This window comes from Lycorma delicatula, chromosome 5 (assembly GCF_047948215.1).
Source record: "Lycorma delicatula isolate Av1 chromosome 5, ASM4794821v1, whole genome shotgun sequence".
Lineage (NCBI taxonomy): Eukaryota > Metazoa > Arthropoda > Insecta > Hemiptera > Fulgoridae > Lycorma > Lycorma delicatula.
Genome location: NC_134459.1, coordinates 65,490,732 through 65,506,248, shown reverse-complemented (window position 1 = coordinate 65,506,248; position 15,517 = coordinate 65,490,732). Strand labels below are relative to the sequence as shown.

The following is a 15,517-nucleotide window of genomic DNA, read 5'->3' as shown; positions in this document are numbered from 1 at the left end:
TGGTAGGCTAATTATTTTTTTTTTTAATTATTTCCCGTTTCACAGGGAACAAATTCGAGTCAAGTTAAAAAGTAGTCAATTTAAAAAAAAAAGTAGTAAAAGTGAAGTAGAAAAGTAGTTCAATTTTTAAGTTCAGTACTTCAGATTACGTTAGTTAACGGGAAATGATAAGACTATCCTTCGATCTTTACCGTATTTCAAGAGAATTGTTAAGCATTTATTTCATCTGCAAAAATGTTAACAAGATTGGTTTGTAAGCCTAACAAAATATTTGTACAGCTTACAAATATAAATAAATAAAACTGAAGTTATCTTTAAAAACAATGTGAAACATCTATTCAGGAAGGAACGCAGTTAAATAATAAAACAGTTAAAAGTTAAATTTACTTTTTAATAAAATTAGCCTATAACTAACTACAACCAACATAGTTAACCTAGCATTTATCTAATTGATTAAATCTTTATATTCAAGTAATGTAATCTAATTTTCTGTTAACATAATATAATTAACTCTGAATAGTCATGAGATGAACAATTCGTGTCCGTTAAAAGCAGAATATGAAATCTAAGAGACGTAATTTACTTACTTATTGCCACCGAAGTAAAACTGATGGTTTTATTAGATTAACCTAAAATAAAACGTTAAAATAACGTAGAATGCTTAATGCCCAATAAACTAATAAAAAAGTAAACATAATAAACAATATCAACTTACATTGTATAGAGTTAATGTTGCGTTAACTTTCAAGAGATTAAAACAAAAAACCAATTGATGGTACCCACTACTAAACACAAGCAAACTCGATTCTAGTAGTTATTACGCAGTGCAAATGTAAAGCTTAAAATTTCCTTTCGTTACACTGCTCCCTGAATAGTTAAAGATTCTACTAAGATCCCCCTCTCCTACCATTAAGAAGCAAACGCTACACAAACACATTACATTCGGAAGCAATCGCTTAAATTGTTCGGTACATATTCGCTCAACCGAAACTGCACAACCTTAACTCGTTGATTACTTAGTCCGTTACCGCTGAAAATTTCAATCGATGAAGATGCATTTGTTATTTAATCTTTTATTTTATATATATTTTTAAGGGTAAAAACCGTTTATGTGGCACACTCATAACCTTCATAACAGTAAAAATAAAGTCAGTAATTTGAGTGTGCATAATATGATCTGAAGTATAGGTCATGATGAAAAATTCAAACTTTTTATTTTTAAGGACATTGAAAGAAAATTTTACCATCTAATTCAGTCAATTAGATTAGTAAACATATTAAACAAGTGTGTACTTCTTAAAATAAATTAAAAAATTTCATATATCACTACTACACAAAGCATAAGTCTGGTAAGACTTTCCTGATTGAACCTTATTATTATTACTATTCTCTCAATTATTAATTAATTTCTAACAAAGTAATTTTCTGTAATTTCTACTTACGCTACATACGCATTTTAATAAAATTTATTTATCTCGTGTTTTGGCCATTTGTATGGCATATATATATAAAAAAAAAAAATATATATATATATATATTTTTTTTTCTTCAGTTATTAAAAAGTTAGTTTTACCACCAATCCGAGGTCTTACACTTGACTTAAAAAATTGATATTTCTGTATTTTATGTATTTTAGTAAACCCTACATTAGTGAACTAACTTGATAGCTTACACCGGTTATTGCGTAATGATTTCAAAATTTTTTTGGGATTGTTAAAAGAAACGTGATTTCTGGTGTAAACGCGGAATTGACAGGACGTTTTCACATAATATCATGTCAATTACGGTAATTGATAACTGTTAGAACATAAAAGTAATCAAATTTCTTTACACCGAGAAATTCTTTGGACGAATAAATCAGATTTTTTACATCTGATACAAAATACTTCATAACAAAATGAAAATAATTTCGAGAACTTCATGTCCCGATAAAATTAATAGTATCCGAAATTCACAAAAGATTACATCATATATTAAAATAATCCAATAAGTAGTAAAGTAGTTAACGGAATAAAAAAAAATGAACCCAGCTTCGAGTCGGCAAAATGTTTAATTTTTCATTTAGAAAACTAATTTAGGTTGGCAGAAAAATAATAATAATTTCATTCAGCTCGTAACTGAATTAACATGAAACTTTTCTTTATTATTTGAAACGAAGACATATATTTATTAATTATCTAAAGTTAATTACTTAAAAGTATTACTGTCACAAAACTGGATAGTTCCACGCTACAATGTAGAGGTTTATGTGAGATGTGTTGGTTGAGGTAATGCTTTATGGAACTTGTCACTATTCACCGTCCGTGACATTAGTGGGGTTTCTAAGCCAACTGCTAGCTGCTAATTCTGTTAGCGCTGTTGTTCTCTAACTGGAAATATATATAACTTCCTCAACAAACCAAAACGTACACACGGACGCGCAACACTCACACATCATAAAAGTTAAGGAAAACTTTCTGTATTGATACATAAAGTTATATTCTTCTTTAATAAAAGCAAACTATACATAGCACTAAGTAATAATCTATATCCATACTTAACTACTTATACAATTTTTTTTTAATTTTCCACAAGATTTTTCTAAAAATTTTTAAAATTATCACATTTTTTTTCACGATTATACAAAGTGTAAAACTGATTACACAAATGAACAAAAAAAAATATTAACTCAAGAATTAAAAATACAATAATTTTGTTACTTTTATACGAAATAACCGAGCAATAAATAAAATTTAAAAAAACTTTTCCACAGTAACTAGCAGACGACGACTTGTTTCAAAATTTATCATAAATACTTTAATACATAAATCAGCTACCTAACAGCTTAAAAAAATAATTTAAACCAGATGATGACTGATGTTACCATTTTATAATTACCAATATTTGGAGAGTATAATCGTTTTGATTGATCAAAAATGGAAATTTCCTGAAAATAACAAATTTAAAAGTAATTACCTCGTTTCAAGTAATCTTTTTTTGTGTGTTTTTGGTGGGCGAAAAACGCTTCGGCGTTATCATCGCCCGGGTTCAAGTAATCTATTGGAACTATCTACATGTACATGTATCTACATGACGACTGCACGTATTCGTGAACGATTTGGTATAATTTTTTAATGGATTTTAATAAAATGTTAATATTTTATTATTATGATGTTATTAAGGAAATAAAACCTAGAATGTCAAAAGAGGTTTTAACAGGAAGAGGATCTTGTTGTATAGTAAGCTTGATAAACATTTGAGGAAAAGACTAGCAAAATATTTTGTGTAGCAGTGTAGCATTATACGGGGCAGAGACGTGGATTTTGGAGAAAAGATTAAAAGCTTTCGAAATATGGATCTGGAGAAGGATGCAAAAGATAAAGTGGGAAAACAGAAATAGTATGATGAAATGTTAGAAAGGGAGAGGGTAGATCACTACTGCAGACTCTGAAAGATAGAAAAATAAACTGGATTGGACATGTGTTACAACCCATCGGGTTGGTCTAGTGGTGAACTAGTCAACGCAAATCAGCTGATTTCCAAGTCGAGAGGTCTAAGGTTCAAATCCTAGTAAAGCCAGTTACTTTTATACGGATTTGAATAATAGATCGTGGATACCAGTGTTCTTTGGTGGTTGGGTTTCAATTAACCAAACATCTCAGGAATGGTCGACCTGAAACTGTAGAAGACTACATTTCATTTAAATTCATACATATCATCCTCTGAAGTAATACAAATTACGGTGGTTCCGGAGGCTAAACAGAAAAAAGAGAAGGACGTGTGTTACGGAAGGATTTTTTGTTAAAGGCTGTCTTGGAGAACAGTAAACAGTAAAAGAGGGAGAGGAAGACGAACGCGGAAACTGCTCGATGATATTAAGGTAAAAAGAAGTTATGTTCATACAAAAAGGCTAGCTGAAAGTAGAAATGAATGAAGAGCTAAAGGCTGTGTAAGGAATTGTTAAATAGCAGAACACTGATACGATGATTATGTTATTAGAACCACTCCCTATAAAAAAACAAACAATTTTTTATAGTATTTTTATGAAAACAAACATCAGTAATTAAAATTTATGCAAAACATTTAGTATTCTATGAAACAACAAATACCATAGAATATCGCAACAAATATTTTTTTTTAAAACAACTTACTACATTTTATTTAATAATCTATTTAAGAAATATATAACCATAGTTGTTTAAAATTATTTGACAAAAAATTATCCAAATGCACATAAAAAAAACAAGTATTTGATGAAATACAAAATAGATTTACGTGAAATAATCCCGAATCAGGTATCTACTTTTAATTACTTAAAAGTGACATACTTAAAAAACGTTCCTGAATAACACTCAAAAACTTCATATATAAACAAATAAATAAATCATCTTGTGATTTTCTAAGAATAAGGTCTTACAATAACATGGAAGTGAAAAAACACAAATACTTTTAAAAAATGAGCAGTCAGGTCAGTGCTGAAGAAATGAGATTCCTTAGAACAGCGAAGAGTTGCACTCAAAGAAATGAATGCATTAGGCAGAATTACAAGTGTTTAGCTTGGAAGTAAATATAAAAGATTAAAAAATAAATGCTGTACTATCTGAATCGTATGAAGGTAAACCGTTTACTTTGTTTTTCTTTACAATAGCAACCAAATAATTACAAAAGCATAGACTAATTCAAAAAGCAAATTATCAAGTCGTATCTGGTTGCCTAATGTATGAAACGAAGAAAAGAAATAATGCATATGAAAAAATAATCCTAAATTTTTCCTCAAATATAACAACATCCATTTCTGTTAACTAGACAGCAGAACTATTAACACGTTACGTCCATTCAATAATATTATAAATAACGTATTACCTAAAAAAAGTCCCGAAAAATTTAATTTAACTGATAAGTAATACAAAAATACATTAAAATAAATTTGTTTTGTTAATTTTTAAATAACAAATAAGTTTTTGCCCTACTAATTTGAATCGTTGATGCAGTTTACACAACGCTTTATTTAATTACAGAACGGGTACATTAATTTATTGTTTTCAAAATATCTGTCCTAGTATGTCTTGTTGTAAAATAAAGAGACCAGTTTAAGAGAACAATCAATGTGTTCCGGTACTGAAAAGAGTGATGTCAATTTGTTAACTGAATATTATCTACAATTCAGAGGATTTTACATACTAATATGCAATAGTATATCTGGTTCATTGCAGAAGACAACAGAAATCCCTGGCTTTTAATTTTCATTAGAAACACAGTACGGGATGCAAAAATGGTTACTTGACTTGCAACCCCCATCTCAGGTCTCCAGCAACTTTTACGGACAGGAGTATTCAAATAATTTTCTGATACCTCGTCTAACGTATACATATATATATATTGCTCAAATATTTGTCCAATTAAAGCCTTCAAAATTTCTTTTATATTCGTCAATCATTTTATTTATTTTATCCAATTACATAATTGGATCACAGTAAGTTTTAAAAATCTGATGTGGACACCACGTAACTTCCTTGTACACCAGTTAAATTACATATACACATTTTTTGCTGCACTTCATTTAAACGTTAATAAATTTCAATTTACTGACGTTTATTAAAAAAAAATTGTTTTAAATACTTTTATATCAGAATTACATGTACTTATTATAGATGTGCTCTATAATCAAATCAAATGTATATTCATTACTGTGCAACCTTTTGTATTTGACAAAATTTACCGATTAAAAAATCTTTCACTAATTACCTGGGAAAACTTCGATATCACCAGAGAAATAAAAATATTTTGCATAAACAAAATATGCAGATGAAAATTCTGAGAAAATTTCATTCTCTCAGACCTGCATATTACTGAATTTTCTAGTATGTGATTTCTTTTAGAAGTGAGATGCGATACTCTAATTCTTTAATAAAGTGGACAGTTACACAATTGCATGTGGTGAACACCACATTGAATCTTCTTTATGTGTCCGTAGCAGCATTTTATACTAGTTTATATATTAATTTTGTTTCACGTTGTTCAAGTAGTTTTGTGATGCACACATCGATTCAAATCCGACTTCATATAATATATTTTAACTTTCTATTTTTTTAAAATTTAAATATTTTGATTTATTAATAATCATTATCCTCTATAAAAATTTGTTAATTTAAATGAAAAGTACATAATAGAATTTTATTTCACTAATAACTTCTGATTTTTTTTTAAATCGGAGGTTAATAAAAAAAAATAAAATTAAAAAAAGGAAATGAAGTCGGATTCGAACCGAGATGCCTTCCCCTTGTAAAATTCAAACATTTTATTAATTAAAATTTTATTTGGCTATAACTCTGGAACCAATGAAAATAAGTACCACTTATGATATATCGTTTTGATAAGCTTTCAATTAAAGCTTATTGAAAGCTCTCAATTAGGGCTTATTGCTGCAGTTAAGAAAAACTCCAAAATCCAAATTTGTTATATTTTGGTCTTTTTTTGGGCACTTTTGGTCCAGTCAATTGCAATCAAAAGGGAAGGTTAACAACTAGATGTTACAACAGTTCTAAATTCAAAACTTTAACATTTTACGGCTAATCGTTTTTGAGTTATGCGAGATACGTACGTACAGACGTCACGCCGAACTAGTCAAAATGGATTCAGGGATGGTCGAAATGGATATTTCCGTTGAAATCTGAAAACCGAAATTTTTCACCATTACATTTTTTTACCATTCCTTTACTTCGTACAAGGAAGTAAAAATATTCTAGTTCATGTATTTACGATATGTAAAATAGAAATAAATAAAAATAAAAAAAAGAAGAATATCCTGTGTTACATAAGTATGATTTAGTATAAATATGCATAACCACATTTTATTTTATTTATTAATATTATATTTCTGGTTTCTCTTAGATCATGATTTCTCTAGATCCTTCTTGACAAATAACAAATATAGTTTTATCCCTGGAGTGATACGCCCAGCAAATCTTGAAATTGTTTGTAGATATAATGAATGTATAATTACTAGAAGGCATATTCAGACAGCACATCGGCTGTTTGGTGAACTAGACTTGTTTATATGAATTTATTAAAATATCACAATATCTTCTAAAGATTGCAGATCAACATAAACATTTTTACATATGATATGTTTCAATACTTCTCCGTCACTTGTAATGAAACTGTTTAAATTAAAACGTAATAGTTATAATTATTTTCAAAAAATCTGCTTATTAATTTTATTACATATAAAAATAATATAAGCATACTGTTATTATTTTGAAATAAAAGAAAGTTACAATTTATTAATCTCATCAATTCGACTAGATAAAAAAAGTAACATGTTAGTATAGCAAATAAATTAAATTTACCACAAAAAAATTATTTTTTTAATGTAATACTATTGCTAGTGTGCTGTACAATAACGATTAAGAAATAACTAATCGTATACATGAACTGAAAGGAACTTTACCACTCTTTTGAAAATTGTTTCTCTTTTATCCATCTCAAGACAACATAAACAGAGCACTAATTCACCACTTCATGACACTGAAATGGCGCTGTAATTTAATTGTATTGCATTTATATAATGAGATATTTATTTATTTAACCTACATAGCAAGAGCAAGTTAAAATATAAGAAACATTTTCAGAAACTTTTCTGACTGATTTAACGATTGTGTCAATCATGCTAAACAATTAGCTTTTACATTCGTTAAAGCTCGTAAATAATAGTTTTAAAAACAACTACTTTTTTTTAATAACTTAATAACTTAATCCGCATAGTTCATCTTCATGTTTTATTAAACAGCGCAGTACATTGTAGTGAAAATAATTTAATATACTGAAGAATTAAATCGCCCGATGTTGTACAGTTAGTACTATAAATATGAATTTTTTCTGCCATACAACTGTAAATTATATGTGTATGTAAAAAAAGATACAAGATGTGTTAAAGACGAAGTAAAATATACATCCAGGGTGAGAGAAACTGGAATGAAAATGAGAAATGAAAAAATCTACGTCAAGTTTTTAATCCAACAAAGTATATTAAAGTGGCGGTTTTTTTCTTCTTTTCTTGTCATTCTGTAAGGGTAATAAGTTCAACAAAAGAGAGAGAATTTTTTAAACTGAAACTGATACGATCTTAAGTCAAAAAAAAAGAAGAGTGAGACGTGGAATAAAAGAAAAGTCTTGCGGTGAAATCCCACTACTCATCTCTCTTACGTTATCCCAACTTTGAAAATACTAACAGATGCTGTTTCTGGCGTATCCTACCGTACTGATAATTCAACTTTCTTTACAACACTTATGTAAAATAACATTTTAATTAAACTTTGTACAGTTTTAATCAGATTTTTTTTTTACCAGAATAATAAAGTTTAATAAAACTTTTAAAAAGAAAAGAATATTAAAAAAAATTTTATTCACTTCTTTAGTAATTAATATTTATTATCTATTCAATGACTTAAACTATAGATTAAAAACTGGCGTGCGCGCGTGTATACACACACATACCTACATCTTTTATCTCGTCAGTCTTTTATCTGACCTGACTACACACAAATATACACGGACTTTTGATTCCGTGATTCTATAACCCATTCCTTTCTGCTATGTGATTTATCTCAAAATATCGCTTACAACCTTTTACCCTGAACCTTTTTCACATATTAGAATCTTTGTTATCTGTATTTCCATATTTTATTATTTCTCATAAAATCAAACATTTTAACGATTTTTAAAATCATATCCTTATTATTTAGTTATAATTTAAATTTTGATTACGTTGAATATTAACCATAACCAAGGATTAATACAACAGAGATGAACCAAAAGCAATGTTTCAAAACAAAGTTTTATGAAAGAATGAAAAAATTTAACTTCTATCCATAAATAACCTTATCAGCAAAAGCGTCTATGTTGATGATTTGACAATTGTGTATGCCAGCAACAAGACTGCTATGGTGAAATACAAATTGCAACGGGCGATCGACGCCTTAAACGAAGTTGCGAGGAATAATGGATTCCAATTTTCACCAGAAAAAACGTGCTGTGTACACTTCTGTAGGGAGAGAATTCCTCACCAAAGTCCTACTTTGAGAATTGGCAATGATCCAATACAATATAAAGACAATGTCAGATTTTTAGGACTAGTATTGGATAAATCCCTTACATGGGGATTACACATACAGGACTTGAGTGTTAGATGCAAAAAAAGCCCTAAACATTATCAAATGTTTATCGAATATTAATTGGGGCTCAGATAAAGAGATATTCTTAAGACTGTATAAGGCATTGGTTCAATCGAAACTAGACTACGGATGTATTGTATATTCATCCGCCAGGAAGTCGCATTTAAGAAAGTTAGACGTAATTCATAATAGCGGAATTAGATATGCGACAGGCGCTTTCCGCACAAGTCCGGCGACAAGTCTAATGTCCGAAGCCGGAATAATGCCACTACATTATAGAAGAGAGATCCTTTTGTTAAGATATGCAGCAAACGTATGGGCTTTTCCTGCCCATATAAATAATAAACTTTTCATGAATCATCCAATGGCTGCAGTATATGAACGTCGTGCTACCTATTCCAGACCAGCCGGAATTAGGTACCACGAATTAAGAAGAAAATACGAAATTGCTATTCCAGATACAATAGCAATTTCCACAAGAGAAATACCGCCATGGCTTTTGCCAGCGGTAAATACAAGGTTGGATCTCTCTCAGGGAGAAATAAAAAAGAACCAGCAGTGATCATCCAACAGGAATTTTTGGCAACCGTCAGTAGTTACGAAGAACATATTAGAATTTATACTGACGGTTCTAAAACCGAACATGGTGTTGGATGCTCCATATATGTAAATGGAGAAGCCCATTGTTGGAAACTGCCAGATATGGCCAGTGTATACACGGCAGAACTTACTGCCATACAGCAAGCTCTTCGCTACTCAGAACACTATTGCGAAGAGAGTGCTAATATGTTCAGATTCTTTAAGTCCACTTGTTGCAATCCGGAACAAGAACATTAAGGATGTCCTAATTTCAAACATCCTGTCCATTTTATACGTTTTAAATCAACGAGGACAGCGATGCGTATTTGTATGGACTCCAAGGCATGCTGGTATTACAGATAATGAGAGCGCAGACGAAGCCGCCAGAAAGGCAACAGTCTGCGATGATTTGGATGTATTTCCTGTAAAAGTGGCAGATGTTAAAAACTGTCTAACTAACGTAGTAAAAAACAAGTGGAATACTGAATAGAGGAGTTTAAATACAAAATTAAACTCAGTTAAACTTCTCCATATAAATGGAAAAGCGACTTTAAGCTAACTCGCCGAGAACAAGTAGCTGTGACCAGACTTAGAATCGGTCACACGCGATTAACAAATTCATATTTGTTAACCGGCGAAGAGAGACCAATGTGCGGTGTTTGTAGTAAAACACTGACAGTCAAGCATCTAATAGAAGAGTGTATCATATATGAGGACCTCAGAAAGAGGTTGCGTCTTACAAATGATATTACTCCTGATCTGGATAATGGAAATGAAGAAAGAATAGTTGCATTTTTACACGCCAGTGGAATTCTTAGAAGTCTATAAAAGTGAAAAATTTTAAAGCTGTGTTAAAGAATCTCTAAGAGGTAGTTTTCATTTAAATATGGAAGTCTCGAAGCGTGGCACGAGTAGTGATGGGAGGTAGCCCTCTTGCCTAGGCCACCCTGGCTCGTCTGCATCCAAGAACAGTGAGTCGGGGTGTGTCAGATGATGGCATGGGGGACCCTCAAGGGTGGATTGAGGGCGCGAGGCTATGGGTGTGCGCGGTGCATGCCTGTAACCTGTTTATAAGAAGGAGTCAACTGCCACGGCACCCTGGCGCGACTGATATACTGCTCAACGGCGGTTCTGGTCGCCCCAAGGGTGCTTAAACAAACTATAAACGAGACTCGTAGAAGAAAGAAAGAAAGAAAGAAATGATATTGATAAGTTGAATTTTTAATTTCATGGTCTTTTGAGAACCTTATCTCAAATTTTAATATCGGGGCCCTTTACACCCCGTAAGTGTTGTGTTTTGTACTTGTCTTTTGTGTCTTAATGTTTTGTGTAGTTTGTGCTTTTAAATAATATGTAAGGGCCCTTTACACCCTTACATATGACGAACCAGATGGTGATACTAATTTCTTTTAAAGAATGTGACGAGGGCTAATGACCCTAGCAGTCGATGCACGTAAAAATTCAAGAAAAAATTAAAATAACCTTTATCCATAAATAACCTTCTAAAATATTTACAACAAATTAACATTTTCAGATGACATAATAATGAATTTTATATATTATTCACACATACATTTTATATAGTTGGAATAACTATTTAAAAAAAAGCTCGTGTATACATAAGTACCACGAAAGAAGTTATACTTCTTTGGCGTGAATAAAAAAATATTTTTTTACGCATTCAAACAAATTTGAACTGAGTCAAACGATTAATAGACGACATTAAATACCATGAATAAAATTTGAAAAAATAAATTAAATTAAATAATATTTATTTCATACAGATTTTTTATACAATTTAAAAAGTATTGAAGTATTCGTTGTCATACAAAACATAGTTCAGCGAATATATTTCGATTAATTCTTCCGATGACGACTGAAAAGGCCGAGGGTTGTCATCGGCCTGTGATATGAAAAATATGATACAAATAGTTTTATTTTATATTAGTGTATTTTATCAAAAATTTTGTTTTTGCTAAATTTAAAATTATTTATGCAAAATCAAACTCATAAAAAATAATACATAATACAGCCTCAAATCTTGAAACACAATTTTCACAAAAAAAAAAATATATATATATGCTGCAATATAAATAAAGTTTTATGAATACGAACAACATCATTCACAATTTAAAATATCAGTCTTCAGAAATCCGTTTATATAAATATATTTATTACGACTTAATATCTATTATGCTTACAACACGTGCTAATCACTTAATTGCATTGAACGACTGACTGAATTAGACACTACACGCATGTACGTGCAGACTGATCCATTTGAAGCTGCGCAAATCTTCATGATGGGTTACATCGGCGCGCGCAACTTCCGCAACTTGCTGAAAGTACACTCTGATCAGTTTCTCTTAACACGCCAAAAGAAGTATAACTTCAAAAAAGATATTCGATGTGCTTATATAAATAAATTCGGATGTTCAATATAAACGTCTTATCAGTATAAAACTTTTGAAAAAATAAGAAAAAATTAGTTTCTACTTAAAAGTGATCTCTAGTTGTATCGCTATAAGACTATCTGAATATGCTATTCAATGTACCCAGCATTCTCCAATCGGTAACCGATGTTCCAACGACTGTCGTTGTTAACGGTAAGTGCTTCGATATCATTACAATTCGACTTTAACAACGTTAACACTTGATAGGATCTTTTGTAACTATTACAGCGAATGAACTGAATTCAATAGCAGTAATTATTCTGCAGCAGCTGCTTCTGCTCTTTCTAACCAGTGATCGCTACTATATTTCATATTAAATACTATTACTAACTGCTATTGATATATCGTTACATTATTAAAAAAAAAAGTATGTATATAGAGGTTTAGGTAATATCTAATGCTTGGCATAATTTGGTGCTGTAAAAGTTGCTTAAGTTTAACAATTTAATTCATTAACGAAATACCGTAAGTATGAGCTCAAACTGATTAAACGAGAATATCTGATTTACGATACACCTTTTGTAGTTACTTGTTGATTTACGATACGCTATATAGTACCAAATTATCCACCTATATTTACAACATAAACGTGTAAGTATATAACATATACGTGAAAATCCGCGCGGGTACGCTTTAAATGAACGGACAATATATTAAATTGGGAACTATGCACCTGTACCGTCCTTACAATGATCAGAAACCACATTATTTAGTCCACCACATTTACTCTACACACAACGTACCGCATTCTCCTCTTCCAAAACAATACAATTCACAGGAATTTACGACCTATCTGCCATCCTCGCACAAACCTAACAATCTACCAGTTTACGCACACATATACACAACCCGGCCATAATATAGATAACGTATTGAACAATAATTGATTTCCGTGCTGTGTGCAAACAAAACCCATAGGCGGGTTTATCGAAACCGTACCGGGAGACTAAAACAAACTGAATGAATGGCGTAGCGGGTAATAAATTTCTCTTACATTACCGAGCTCCGTTTATTTACTTTTTTCTGTTTAATTATCTAACTCCTGTTGCCATGATAGGTATAAGTTTATCTTTGGCCTATTAATTCTTTTTTTTTTTTTTATTTTTTTTATTTTTTTTATTTTATGAAAAAGAGATAAGTAGTTATTTTAATTAATTAATAATATTTTAAATAAAATATTTATTTATATTAGGCCAATTTTGTAACCTAACTAAAAGCCAGACGTAGAAATTATTATGAAAATCGATAGATAAACTGACCAACCAAGTTACTTGACTTTGGAATCGCATTAGCATTCTATATATACACAATATTTATGTTTTTATTTACCTTGGGAATGATGTATACGTTTTAGTATATCTTAATCCATTTCAACAAATTTCATAAAAGTAGGAATGTACGTGAAAGAAATTATGTGCATGTATAAGCTATAATTTCATATGTACTAATGGGTACAGACCCATTATGAAATTGTAAAACATCGAAAATCACACAATCAGTTTAAATAAATTATAGAATATTCATTCATTAACTAAGGTGAAAAACAGGATAGTCAATTGACTGTAAAACGCCGTTTTAAGCAATTAGTATACATAAAATAAAATAAAATAATAGTTCCACGAATATACAATGCTTATTTTGATGTGAATTTAACAAAATACAACCTTACAACAGAATCGTGGTAAGTGAAAATTACAATCAAATACAAAACGGAATTGTCGATTGTGAAAGGTTTACTCAGTGCCAATCATTGGATTGGGAAAAAGTTTCTTCGTATTTAATACAAAATTAAAACTATTTTTTTTTTTTATATTTCAAATGAAGTTTATTAAATAAAATATGTGCCGTTTTGATCGACCAATTTTTATCATTTTTGAAGTAAAATCTTCACGAACTTCTATGTTTTCTGTACAAAAAAATTGTGATAAGTGGTGTTCACATACCTCTTTTGAAACCAATTTTATACCATTAAGAGAGTTGAGGCCAAAACAAAGGTAGTCTGACAGTGTAAAATCAGAACTATGCAGTGGATCATCAAAACTTCCCAGTTAGCTCTTTCAGTTTTCGACGGGTGACCAAAGATGTATGAGGTCTGTCGTTGTCGTAACGGAACACCTTTCTTTTCTATTGATCAATTCTGTCGCTTCATTTCGATTACTCTGCGCAATCTTTCCAGTTATAAAGATTATAATAACAGTAGAGATTATAATCAATCTTTTGACTGGGCGGCAGCAGTTCAATTAATAAAATCTTCCCGAACCCACACCACCACTATACAGCATCATCTTTTGGAATCAATCCTGACTTTTTCATCATTTGCGAAATTTCATCTTGCTTTAACCACGATCTTTTCCATGCATTATTGTTGTACATGATCAATATTTTATCCCTCGTAATGAGCCGTTTCAAAAGTTGTTCATTTCGTTCTGTTTTTTCAACGATTCGCAGATGGAAATTCGATCCATTAAAAAATGTTTGATTGTTAAATCATGTGGTACCCAAACACCTAGTTTTTTGTTTCCAGCTTTCTTCAAACGTATTTAAACTGTTCTGTAGTTTATTTTTAGTTCATGACTAATATCATGACTCCGGTCTTATTCAATTTTTCAACGATTTCATCGACTTTTTCAGTCATTGGCCGACCAGATCGAAGTACATCACTGATGTTAAAATTTCCCGATTGAAAAAAGACCTGAACCAGCTTTGTGCCGCACGCACTGATACTGCATCATATCCATAAACATCACAATTTGTTTTAGCAGCCTGAGTTAGACTCTTCCCTTTTTTGTAATAAAATATCAAAATATATCTAATTTCTTCTTGAATTTACTCATTTTCGAAACGTAATAACTATTAAATAAACTAATATAATCATATTCTTCTAAAAATACTCACTGATATGTCACCTTTTCAGAAACACGAAAGTATTGACATATTCGATATATAAGAAATCTATCGGAAAATTGCATTGAAATTTTTCCCAACCCCCTTACTCGATTAACAATATCGTAAACACTGTTTCCAGGGACGGCTAACTGATGACTATCGTATAGATACTTCTACTAAACCTCCATATTTGTGTGTGTGCGTGTTTTTGTTGTACCTTTTCCATTTTTTTATTTGTAAATAAGTTATACTCATTTTTTTACAGTAAAAATTAACATAAGATTGGATATTTAGTAGTGCATTACGTCTCTTGTTACATCTCGTAACAAGAGACGAGACAATCGTTCAACTTAAAGATGGAAGTATCTAAGGTATACCAGCTGCGAAACAGACATAAAAGGATAGGTGGTGTCAGGTGTAGGTCGAATAAGTAGGGAACGGAAGACA

The 15,517-nt window shown here is 30.7% G+C and overlaps 2 protein-coding genes across 4 annotated transcripts in view; one reads left to right on the top strand and one right to left on the bottom strand.

The window, feature by feature from the left end:
* Trax (Translin associated factor X) overlaps positions 1–829 on the bottom strand; it is a 639,975-nt gene extending 639,146 nt beyond the window's left edge. The window contains exon 1 of the mRNA XM_075366331.1: positions 716–829. The gene's annotated coding sequence lies outside the window, so the exon portion shown is untranslated. The remainder of the gene's footprint in view (positions 1–715) is intronic.
* Calx (sodium/calcium exchanger 3) overlaps positions 1–15,517 on the top strand; it is a 623,183-nt gene that overhangs the window by 476,697 nt on the left and 130,969 nt on the right. The window lies entirely within an intron of this gene.